Raw genomic sequence first — 13,381 nt, 5'->3', positions numbered from 1 at the left:
GGTGTATTTGTAGGCATTTTGAGGTTTGGGAAACTTTGCCCCTCCTGGTAGGAATGTATATCCCATACGTCACTAGCTCATGGACTCTTGCTAATATGAAAGAAATGAATTTATCAGGTAAGTTCTTACATAAATTATGTTTTTTTAGGAACCGTGAAATTGAACAAAAAACCATGCTTGGACACCCAGTACATTACAGGTCGTTCTCCTTCGGCCTTTTTATAAGAGGGTCCCGGACCCTCAACAAAAACAGCAGGAAAGAGGACATATGGCCTCATTTTGAACAATAGAGTACAGGTACAGCATTGATTTTAGAAACCCAGAGATAATTTTTAGGAAACGGGAAATAGAAAAAAACATTGATTGGACACCCAGTACACTTCTTTCTCCTTCAGCCTTTTTATAAGAGGGTCCAGGACCCTCAACAGAAACAACAGCTGGAAAGCGGACATTTTGCATCCTCTTGAACAATAGAGTACAGGTACGGCATTGATTTTAGAAACCCAGAGATAATTTTTAGGAACCGGGAGATGGAAAAAGATGCTTGGACAACCAGTACACTTTGTTCTCCTTCACCCTTTTAATAAGATGGCCCACGAACCTCAACAAGCACAACAGCATGAAACACCACATATGCCACCCTTTTGCACAATAAACTACAGGTATGGCATAGATGGAACCTGGAGATAATTTAGAGCAACCAAGAGATGGATAAAGATGCTTGGTCGGTCCTCCTCCTTCAAATTTGGGGCACTGCGCATGCAATTTAATGGTCCACCAGATATGAGTGGTGTGTTAAGTAGTACTATTCTTAACCGTTTAATCACTGTTGTGTGCCTTATTTTTTGCTTTGAGTTTTGTACCCACAGAGCAGCAGCAGAGGCCAGAAAAATTAGGCATGTACAAATGACTGAAAAATTGGGTATTGTTGTAGCCACTGCTGTAGCAGCGGCCAGAAAAATTGCTGTTTGTAAAACATTTAGAAAGTGCCCTAAAAGCTTGCGGCTTGAACACTAGTTGTTGGTGGATAAGTCAAGCAAGTCATCCTGCATTATAAGAAAAAAAAAAGCCAGTGTGTGTACCAGTTGTAGCCCAAGCCAGCTCATCTCATCATCAGGCCTTTTTTACTCTAATGTATCGCCCAATGTCAGTCCCTTCGGGATCCATCCCTCATTCATTTTAATAAAGGTGAGATAGTCAAGGCTTTTTTGACCTAGGCGACTTCTCTTCTCAGTGACAAAACCTCCTGCTGCACTGAAGGTCCTTTCGGACAGGACACTTGAAGCGGGGCAGGCCAGAAGTTCCATTGCAAATTGGGATAGCTTAGGCCACAGGTCAAGCCTGCACACCCAGTAGTCAAGGGGTCCATCGCTCCTCAGAGTGTCGAGATCCACAGTTAATGCTAGGTAGTCTGCTACCTGTCGGTTGAGTCTTTCTCTGAGGCTGGATCCCGAAAGGCTCTGGCGATGCATGGGAGTTAAAAAGGTACGCATGTCCTCCATCAACAAGTCAGGAAAGCGTCCTGTCCTTGCCGCCGTGGTCGTGGGAGGAGGAGGGGGATTACTTTCATCTCTTCCCCTGTTACATTCCCGTTGTGCTGTGACATCACCCTTATACGCTGTGTAAAGCATAGGTTTTAATTTATTTTTAAAATGCTCCATCCTTTCCGACTGGCGTGAATTTGTAACATTTCAGGCACTTTATGCTTATACTGGGGGTCTAGTAGCCTGGACACCCAGTACAGGTCGTTCTCCTTTAACTTTTTTATACGAGGGTCCCTCAACAGGCACAACAGCATGAAAGAACCCATTTGCACAAGGTTGGATGCTGAGCTAATCATGTCCCGTTCCTCGTCCTCACTGAGGGTATCTTCTTCCCCCCAGCCACGTACAACACCACGGGTACCAGAGAGGTGACAACAATGAGCACACTGGGATGCCTGTTGTGCTTGGTCTTCCTCCTCCTCCTCAAAGCCACATTCCTCCTCTGACTCCTCTTCCTCACAATCCTCTTCCTGCGTTGCTGCAGGTCCAGCAAGCGATGCTGATAAGGCTGTTTGTGGGGGTGATGGACACCACAACTCTTCCTCTTCACGCTCATCTACGGCCTGATCCAGCACTCTTCGCAGGGCACGCTCCAGGAAGAAAACAAATGGTATGATGTCGCTGATGGTGCCTTCGGTGCGACTGACTAGGTTTGTCACCTCCTCAAAAGGATGCATGAGCCTACAGGCATTGCGCATGAGCGTCCAGTAATTTGGCAAAAAAATCCCCAGCTCCCCAGAGGCTGCCCTAGCACCCCGGTCATACAAATACTCATTAACAGCTTTTTCTTGTTGGAGCAGGCGGTCAAACATTAGGAGTGTTGAATTCCACCGTGTCGGGCTGTCGCAAATCAAGCGCCTCACTGGCAGGTTGTATCTACGCTGGATATCGGACAAGTGTGCCATGGCCGTGTAGGAACGCCTGAAATGGCCACACACCTTCCTGGCCTGCTTCAGGACGTCCTGTAAGCCTGGGTACTTATGGACAAAGCATTGTACAATCAGATTACACACGTGCCATGCACGGCACATGTGTCAACTTGCCCAATTTCAATGCTGCCACCAAATTACTTCCATTGTCAGAAACAACCTTACCAATCTCCAGTTGGTGCGGAGTCAGCCACTGATCCACCTGTGCATTCAGGGCGGTCAGGAGTGCTGGTGCTGTGTGACTTTCCGCTTTCAGGCAAGTCAACCCCAAGACGGCGTGACACTGCCGTACCCGGGATGTGGAATAGTACCTGGGGAGCTGGGGGGTGCAATTTATGTGGAGCAAGACGCAGAAGAGGACTCAGCCGAGGAAGAGGTTATGGAAGAGGATGGAGTAGGAGGAGTAGAGGAGGTAGCAGCAGGCCTGCCTGCAAGTCGTGGCGGTGTCACCAACTCTTCTGCAGAACCACACATTCCATGCTTGTCAGACATCAGCAGGTTTACCCAGTGCACAGTGTAGGTGATATACCTGCCCTGACCATGCTTTGCAGACCAGCTATCCGTGGTCATATGGACCCTTGCCCCAACGCTGTGTGCCAGACATGCCATAACTTCCTTTCTCACAACAGAGTACAGGTTTGGGATTGCCTTTTGTGAAATGAAATTTCTGCCAAGTACCTTCCACTGCGGTGTCCCAATAGATACACATTTTTTGAAAGCAGCAGACTCCACCAGCTTGTATGGTAAAAGCTGGCGGGCTAAGAGTTCAGACAAGCCAGCTGTCAGACGCCAGGCAAGGGGGTGACTTTGAGAAATTGTCAGAGGCAGACACACACAAAAAATGTCACACTGCTGAACTCTGCGATGACGGCATTCTGGTGGTGGCAACAGCATGCGTTGATGGGCGTCGGTGTGCTGTCTGGCTGACCCCGGGTGCCGATGCATACTGTCTGACTGTGCCACTAGCTCCTTGTGACGACCTCCCCCTGCTTCCAACTCGTCTCCTCCTCCTCCTCCTCTCTGTCTCCCCATCTGAACTTTCCCCCTCTTCTTCTCTTCTAGCAGGCACCCACGTGACATCCACCGACACATCATCATCAACCGCTTCACTTGTATCTGACACATCAAGAAAGGAAGCAGCAGCGGGTACAACATCATCATCACCACACCGTACCTCCATGTCTGTAATGCTGCCTGACTGAGACATATCACTGTTATCTACATCCTCTGTCAATGATGGTTGCGCATCACTCATTTCTTCCAACTGATATGTCAATAACTCCTGTGACAGATCAAGTGAAGCGGCTGTGGTGCTAGTGTTGGTGGTGGCAACAGGCGGGCGAGTGGCACTGGTCACTTGAGACGTGCCCAAAGCACAGCTGGACGTAGATGGTGCGTCAAGGTTAGGAGGACTAGGAGCGGAAGCTGTAGAAGATTGGGTGTCCTGTGTTAGCCATTCAACTAGGTCCTCCTCAGAACTTTTCGCGTCCCCCCTGGCACCCGGCATCTATACAATGTGCATATTTGTAGGGTCTAAAGGAATCACAGCACCACGACCACGGAACCTGTGGGGTGGCCTGCCTCTGCCTGTCATTTTTTTTTAAATGGACACTTACAATACTATTACACAAATTATGAGTGGTGGCACTGGGCAAGTGGGCACAGTATACGCTGTGAGACTGACAACAAAAAAAAGACTGTTTCAAAGTCAAAAATGTTTATTTTTTTAAATATTAGAAGTACTGTGACAACAAATATGATTGTTGGCACTAGTTGGCAAATGGGCCTGTCTGACACACACGCTGGGAGTAAGGCAACTGCAATTAGATTAAACTAGCTGAGTCATGCTTCTTAGTCCAAAAATTGTTTTTACCAAAAATTGACAATACTGTTAGAACAAATATGATTGGTGGCACTAGTTGGAAACGGCAAGTGGGCCTGGCACACACGCTGGCAGGCAGGAAACTGCAATTCAATGGCACTAGGAGACTGAAGATTCACAGTCCAAAAAGTTATGATTTAATTTTTTCTTTCATGTAATTAGCAAGAGTCCATGAGCTAGTGACGTATGGGATATACATTCCTACCAGGAGGGGCAAAGTTTCCCAAACCTCAAAATGCCTATAAATACACCCCTCACCACACCCACAAATCAGTTTTACAAACTTTGCCTCCTATGGAGGTGGTGAAGTAAGTTTGTGCTAGATTCTACGTTGATATGCGCTCCGCAGCAGGTTGGAGCCCGGTTTTCCTCTCAGCGTGCAGTGAATGTCAGAGGGATGTGAGGAGAGTATTGCCTATTTGAATTCAATGATCTCCTTCTACGGGGTCTATTTCATAGGTTCTCTGTTATCGGTCGTAGAGATTCATCTCTTACCTCCCTTTTCAGATCGACGATATACTCTTATATATACCATTACCTCTACTGATTCTCGTTTCAGTACTGGTTTGGCTTTCTACTACATGTAGATGAGTGTCCTGGTGTAAGTAAGTCTTATTTTCTGTGACACTCTAAGCTATGGTTGGGCACTTTTATATAAAGTTCTAAATATATGTATTCAAACATTTATTTGCCTTGACTCAGGATGTTCAACGTTCCTTATTTCAGACAGTCAGTTTCATATTTGGGATAATGCATATGAATAAATCAATTTTTTTCTTACCTTAAAATTTGACTTTTTTCCCTGTGGGCTGTTAGGCTCGCGGGGGCTGAAAATGCTTCATTTTATTGCGTCATTCTTGGCGTGGACTTTTTTGCCGCAAATTTTTTTTCTGTTTCCGGCGTCATACGTGTCGCCGGAAGTTGCGTCATTTTTTTACTTTTTTTGCGCCAAAAGTGTCGGCGTTCTGGATGTGGCGTCATTTTTGGCGCTAAAAAATATGGGCGTCACTTTTGTCTCCACATTATTTAAGTCTCATTATTTATTGCTTCTGGTTGCTAGAAGCTTGTTCACTGGCATTTTTTCCCATTCCTGAAACTGTCATTTAAGGAATTTGATCAATTTTGCTTTATATGTTGTTTTTTCTATTACATATTGCAAGATGTCCCAGATTGACACTGAGTCAGAAGATACTTCTGAAAAAACGCTGCCTGGTGCTGGATCTACCAAAGTTAAGTGTATCTGTTGTAAACTTGTGGTATCTGTTCCTCCAGCTGTTGTTTGTAATGAATGTCATAACAAACTTGTTAATGCAGATAATATTTCCTTTAGTAATGTTACATTACCTGTTGCGGTTCCGTCAACATCTAATACTCAGAGTGTTCCTGTTAACATAAGAGATTTTGTTTCTAAATCCATTAAGATGGCTATGTCTGTTATTCCCCCTTCTAGTAAACGTAAAAGGTCTTTTAAAACTTCTCATTTTTCAGATGAATTTTTAAATGAACATCATCATTCTGATTCTGATAGTGGTTCCTCTGGTTCAGAGGATTCTGTTTCAGAGGTTGATGCTGATAAATCTTCATATTTATTCAAAATGGAATTTATTCATTCTTTACTTAAAGAGGTCTTAATTGCATTAGAAATAGAGGATTCTGGTCCTCTTGATACTAAATTTAAACGTTTAAATAAGGTTTTTAAATCTCCTGTAGTTATTCCAGAAGTTTTTCCTGTCCCTGATGCTATTTCTGAAGTAATCTCCAGGGAATGGAATAATTAGGGTAATTCATTTACTACTCCTAAACGTTTTAAGCAATTATATCCTGTGCCATCTGACAGATTAGAATTTTGGGACAAAATCCCTAAGGTTGATGGGGCTGTCTCTACTCTTGCTAAACGTACTACTATTCCTACGGCAGATAGTACTTCCTTTAAGGATCCTTTAGATAGGAAGATTGAATCCTTTCTAAGAAAAGCTTACTTATGTTCGGGTAATCTTCTTAGACCTGCTATATCTTTAGCGGATGTTGCTGCAGCTTCAACTTTTTGGTTAGAAGCTTTAGCGCAACAAGTAACAGATCATAATTCTCATAGCATTGTTAATCTTCTTCAACATGCTAATAACTTTATTTGTGATGCCATCTTTGATATCATTAGAGTTGATGTCGGGTATATGTCTCTAGCTATTTTAGCTAGAAGAGCTTTATGGCTTAAAACTTGGAATGCTGATATGTCTTCTAAGTCAACTTTGCTTTCCCTTTCTTTCCAGGGTAATAAATGATTTGGTTCTCAGTTGGATTCTATTATCTCAACTGTTACTGGAGGGAAAGGAACTTTTTTACCACAGGATAAAAAATCTAAAGGTAAATTTAGGTCTAATAATCGTTTTTGTTCCTTTCGTCACAATAAGGAACAAAAACCTGATCCTTCACTCACAGGAGCGGTGTCAGTTTGGAAACCATCTCCAGTCTGGAATAAATCCAAGCTTTTTAGAAAACCAAAGCCAGCTCCCAAGTCCACATGAAGGTGCGGCCCTCATTCCAGCCCAGCTGGTAGGGGGCAGATTACGATTTTTCAAAGAAATTTGGATCAATTCAATTCACAATCTTTGGATTCAAAACATTTTTTCGGAAGGGTACAGAATTGGCTTCAAAATAAGGCCTCCTGCAAAGAGATTTTTTCTTTCCCGTGTCCCAGTAAATCCAGTGAAGGCTCAAGCATTTCTGAAATGTGTTTCAGATCTAGAGTTGGCTGGAGTAATTATGCCAGTTCCAGTTCTGGAACAGGGGCTGGGGTTTTATTCAAATCTCTTCATTGTACCAAAGAAGGAGAATTCCTTCAGACCAGTTCTGGATCTAAAAATATTGAATCGTTATGTAAGGATACCAACATTCAAAATGGTAACTATAAGGACTATCCTGCCTTTTGTTCAGCAAGGGCATTATATGTCTACAATAGATTTACAGGATGCATATCTGCATATTCCGATTCATCCAGATCACTATCAGTTTCTGAGATTCTCTTTCCTGGACAAGCATTACCAGTTTGTGGCTCTGCCGTTTGGCCTAGCAACAGCTCCAAGAATTTTTACAAATGTTCTTGGTGCCCTTCTGTCTGTAATCAGAGAACAGGGTATTGTGGTATTTCCTTATTTGGACGATATCTTGGTACTTGCTCAGTCTTCACATTTAGCATAATCTCATACGAATCGACTTGTGTTGTTTCTTCAAGATCATGGTTGGAGGATCAATTTACCAAAAAGTTCATTGATTCCTCAGACAAGGGTAACCTTTTTAGGTTTCCAGATAGATTCAGCGTCCATGACTCTGTCTCTGACAGACAAGAGACGTCTAAAATTGATCTCAGCTTGTCGAAACCTTCAATCACAATCATTCCCTTCGGTAGCCTTATGCATGGAAATTCTAGGTCTTTTGACTGCTGCATCGGACGCGATCCCCTTTGCTCGTTTTCACATGCGACCTCTTCAGCTCTGTATGCTAAACCAGTGGTGCAGGGATTACACAAAGATATCTCAATTAATATCTTTAAAACCGATTGTACGACACTCTCTGATGTGGTGGACAGATCACCATCGTTTAGTTCGGGGGCTTCTTTTGTTCTTCTGACCTGGACTGTAATTTCAACAGATGCAAGTCTGACAGGTTGGGGAGCTGTTTGGGGGTCTCTGACAGCACAAGGGGTTTGGGAATCTCAGGAGGTGAGATTACCAATCAATATTTTGGAACTCCGTGCAATTTTCAGAGCTCTTCAGTCATGCAGGCCCATTTATCAAGCTCCGTATGGAGCTTGAAGGGCCGTGTTTCTGGCGAGTCTTCAGACTCGCCAGAAACACAACTTATGAAGCAGCGGTCAAAAGACCGCTGCTCCATAACCCTGTCCGCCTGCTCTGAACAGGCGGACAGGAATCGCCAGACATCAACCCGATCGTATTCGATCGGGTTGATTGACAGCTCCCTGCTGGCGGCCGATTGGCCGCGAGTCAGCAGGGGGCGGCGTTGCACCAGCAGCTCTTGTGAGCTGCTGGTGCAATGTTAAATGCGGAGAGCGTATTGCTCTCCGCATTTAGCGAGGTCTTGCGGACCTGATCCGCAGTGTCGGATCAGGTCCGCAAGACCTTTGATAAATGGGCCTGTAAGCCTCTTCTAAAGAGAGAATCGTTCATTTGTTTTCAGACAGACAATGTCACAACTGTGGCATACATCAATCATCAAGGAGGGACTCACAGTCCTCTGGCTATGAAAGAAGTATCTCGAATTTTGGTTTGGGCGGAATCCAGCTCCTGTCTAATCTCTGCGGTTCATATCCCAGGTATAGACAATTGGGAAGCGGATTATCTCAGTCGCCAAACGTTGCATCCGGGCGAATGGTCTCTTCACCCAGAGGTATTTCTTCAGATTGTTCAAATGTGGGGAACTTCCAGAAATAGATCTGATGGCGTCCCATCTAAACAAGAAACTTCCCAGGTATCTGTCCAGATCCCGGGATCCTCAGGCGGAGGCAGTGGATGCATTATCACTTCCTTGGAAGTATCATCCTGCCTATATCTTTCCGCCTCTAGTTCTTCTTCCAAGAGTAATCTCCAAGATTCTGAAGGAATGCTCGTTTGTTCTGCTGGTAGCTCCGGCATGGCCTCACAGGTTTTGGTATGCGGATCTTGTCCGGATGGCCTCTTGCCAACCGTGGACTCTTCCGTTAAGACCAGACCTTCTGTCACAAGGTCCTTTTTTCCATCAGGATCTGAAATCCTTAAATTTAAAGGTATGGAGATTGAACGCTTGATTCTTGGTCAAAGAGGTTTCTCTGACTCTGTGATTAATACTATGTTACAGGCTCGTAAATCTGTATCTAGAGAGATATATTATAGAGTCTGGAAGACTTATATTTCTTGGTGTCTTTCTCATCATTTTTCTTGGCATTCTTTTAGAATACCAAGAATTTTACAGTTTCTTCAGGATGGTTTAGATAAGGGTTTGTCCGCAAGTTCCTTGAAAGGACAAATCTCTGCTCTTTCTGTTCTTTTTCACAGAAAGATTGCTATTCTTCCTGATATTCATTGTTTTGTACAAGCTTTGGTTCGTATAAAACCTGTCATTAAGTCAATTTCTCCTCCTTGGAGTTTGAATTTGGTTCTGGGAGCTCTTCAAGCTCCTCCGTTTGAACCTATGCATTCATTGGACATTAAATTACTTTCTTGGAAAGTTTTGTTCCTTTTGGCCATCTCTTCTGCCAGAAGAGTTCCTGAATTATCTGCTCTTTCTTGTGAGTCTCCTTTTCTGATTTTTCATCAGGATAAGGTGGTGTTGCGAACTTCTTTTGAATTTTTACCTAAAGTTGTGAATTCCAACAACATTAGTGGAGAAATTGTGGTTCCTTCATTATGTCCTAATCCTAAGAATTCTAAGGAGAAATCGTTGCATTCTTTGGATGTTGTTAGAGCTTTGAAATATTATGTTGAAGCTACTAAATCTTTCCGAAAGACTTCTAGTCTATTTGTTATCTTTTCCGGTTCTAGAAAAGGCCAGAAAGCTTCTGCCATTTCTTTGGCATCTTGGTTGAAATCTTTAATTCATCTTGCCTATGTTGAGTCGGGTAAAACTCCGCCTCAGAGAATTACAGCTCATTCTACTAGGTCAGTTTCTACTTCCTGGGCGTTTAGGAATGAAGCTTCGGTTGATCAGATTTGCAAAGCAGCAACTTGGTCCTCTTTGCATACTTTTACTAAATTCTACCATTTTGATGTATTTTCTTCTTCTGAAGCAGTTTTTGGTAGAAAAGTACTTCAGGCAGCGGTTTCAGTTTGAATCTTCTGCTTATGTTTTTAATTAAACTTTATTTTGGGTGTGGATTATTTTCAGCAGGAATTGGCTGTCTTTATTTTGTCCCTCCCTCTCTAGTGACTCTTGTGTGGAAAGATCCACATCTTGGGTAGTCATTATCCCATACGTCACTAGCTCATGGACTCTTGCTAATTACATGTCAAGGAAAGAAAGCATACCAGCGAAACGTACGTCGGAACTGAACTGTTCTATATTGAGTTTTATTGCGTCTCTACACTAGCCAGGACACCTGGGGGCTTAGCGCTATTGTCTTGCTACTAAAAAGGTTTTGGTTTCAGCGGTCACACTCCTGCTGATCCATTTACCTCTTTGCAAGTTTGGCGATTTGAAGCATTTGTTACAGCATATCTGCTTTTGTACCCTTACATTGTGGTGTTATCAAGGCTTATGTGACGCTTTTATATATTTTAAAATAAATTTGTATCCAAGTTTTGCCTAGTGTACTGTTTTCCCATCAGTATAAAGTGGGAGTGCGCATATCCTTGAGCTTAGTGGAAAGCTCCAACAAATGTGAGTAGTCATTTGTTACAAAACAACTACTTCCTCAAAGTGCCATTACAGATTCACACTATGTTGCAATTTTCTGTTTCCTTTTTTATGGGATCTCACTGAGGAATGCTAACAAGCTGAAAAACTCATCCAGAGGACACAGACATATCCTTGATTCAGAACTTTATTTGGTTTTCCTTTTATGATTTTTGTTATCACATTTATTTCACATTTTTTTCTTTGTGATATTCGGTATATTTATTGTAAGTTCATACATTGTTTGGCAAATCTCACTTGGAATTGTATCTCTTGTATCCCCTTTTATAATGCTAGTAATATTTTTGCTCCCCTCCTTTCCCCCTTTAATTATTTTAGATAAAACTTTTGCTGACCTCCCATGATGATTGGAAAAGAAGGCGTTTGCCCTCCTATCCTGCTTTGTGCTTTTTATTTTTAAAAATCCCTCTCTCTCTGTTTTAGCTTTTATACAGCTAGTCCAAGTTACATTATTAGGGTTATTGTGATATGTTTTATAGCTATTTTTAAGTTGATTTGACAGTTGATAGTCCCGCTCCCGCATCTTTTTCTTCCATTTAACCAAGTAAGCTTTTATTTTGCCCCGTAGAACCGCCTTAACGGCTCCCCAAAAGATCTCTATCTTCTGATAATAATTTTTATTGTCAATTTTATGTTGATTCCATTTATGAACTAAGAATCTATTAAAGTCAGTATCTAGCACAAGGTGTTTAGGAAAAAAGAAATTATTAGCTCCTATCTTCCGGTGCCTAATACTCTCTATATAACTAGGCCAACTATCGCGTGATCAGAAATAACTATCGTTTATCATGGGGTCTAATTCTAGAGACAACATAGTCATTGATTAAAAAGAGATCTATACGTGACATTACTTTGTGTTTTGGATATACATGAAAATGCTCTTAAGTCAGGATTCTTTATACGCCAAATATGGAGGTTTAATTTGTTACGAAAATTACAAAATAATCTTTCTTCTGCTTTTCTGCCTGCAACCTGCTTGCCAAGTCTAGTTCTGTCCAATACTGGAGTCGTTGTCATATTGAAATCCCCAGCAATAATGAGATTTCTGTCCAGGTAGGGAAAAAGCTTAATATATATGTTGTCCCAAAACTCTAAGTCTAGTTCATTAGGGCCATACACATTACAAATAATTATTGAAGTATTACCATATTCTATTTCAACTATAAAAAAATCTTCCCCCTGAATCCCGTTCCAGAACTAAATCTTTATATTCAAACTTTTTAGCAAAAAGAATCGCTACTCCTCTCTTACATTTAGGCCCAGGGGCCGATATAACTTCACCTACCCATTTACATTTGAGTTTTGCCATCTCTACCTCCTGTAAATGGGTCTCTTGTAGTAAAGCAATGTCAGGGTTCTTTTTTTTTTTTTTAGTAGTTTTAAAATTAAGGATCTCTTAACCAAGAGGTTATCCCCCCCACATTCCAAGATATTATGTTAGGCATTAATTCTTCTAAATCTTACAACCCGATAGCACACCAGAGAAAAACAGGGAGGGGGGAGGAAGGAGAGAGGAAAAGACAACAACAACAAAAAAAAAGTTTCCGGTGGGAGGGGCATGCAACAGGTAGCACACTCTACAGCTCGAGTGTGAAGGGCAAAGTTTTTCATCTCCCCGCAAACAGTTTCCCAATAGCCAAGGCTAGCTACTTTGGCCAGGGAAGAGCCTGAAGGAGGTTTGCTTGGAAGCCGCATTAGCCACCACATGCTGGATGGCACTGGCCGCAAACACATGCGGCTGATACGGAGCCAGGTGGTGTAATGGTGTAGCGTGCAGCGTCATCAACAGCTGCCTTCCAGGAAACAAGGATAGTGCGCTAGCACGAAGACCGCAGCAGAGAAGTTTTTATGTTGTGTATATTTTGGTGGTCTTTATGCATTTGGAGTGTCTGTCTGGGTTTTTTTTTTTTTTCTGTTACACAATCTTGATGTGGTTCGTGCTTTAAAGTTCTACTTACAAGCAACTAAAGATTTCCGTCAAACATCTTCTTTGTTTGTTGTTTATTCTGGTAAAAGGAGAGGTCAAAGGGCTACGGCTACCTCTCTTTCCTTTTGGCTGAAAAGCATCATCCATTTGGCCTATGAGACTGCTGGACAGCAACCTCCTGAAAGAATTACTGCTCATTCTACTAGAGCTGTGGCTTCCACATGGGCTTTTAAAAATGAGGCTTCTGTTGAACAGATTTGTAATGCGGCGACTTGGTCTTCGTTTCATACTTTTTTCCAAATTTGATACTTTTGCTTCTTCGGAGGCTATTTTTGGGAGAAAGGTTCTACAAGCAGTGGTGCCTTCCGTTTAAGGTCCCTGTCTTGTCCCTCCCTTCATCCGTGTCCTAAAGCTTTGGTATTGGTATCCCACAAGTAAGGATGAATCCGTGGACTCGATACATCTTACAAGAGAAAACATAATTTATGCTTACCTGATAAATTTTATTTCTCTTGTGATGTATCGAGTCCATGGCCCGCCCTGTTTTTTAAGACGGGCATATATATTTTTATTTTAAAACTTTCAGTCACCACTGCACCCTATAGTTTCTCCTTTTTCTTCCTAGCCTTCAGTCTAATGACTGGGGGGTGGAGCTAAGGGAGGAGCTATATAGACAGCTCTGCTGTGGGTGCTCTCT

Source organism: Bombina bombina, chromosome 7 (assembly GCF_027579735.1).
Source record: "Bombina bombina isolate aBomBom1 chromosome 7, aBomBom1.pri, whole genome shotgun sequence".
NCBI lineage: Eukaryota > Metazoa > Chordata > Amphibia > Anura > Bombinatoridae > Bombina > Bombina bombina.
The sequence above is the reverse complement of the archived record's forward strand: the minus strand, read 5'-3'. Positions refer to the sequence as shown.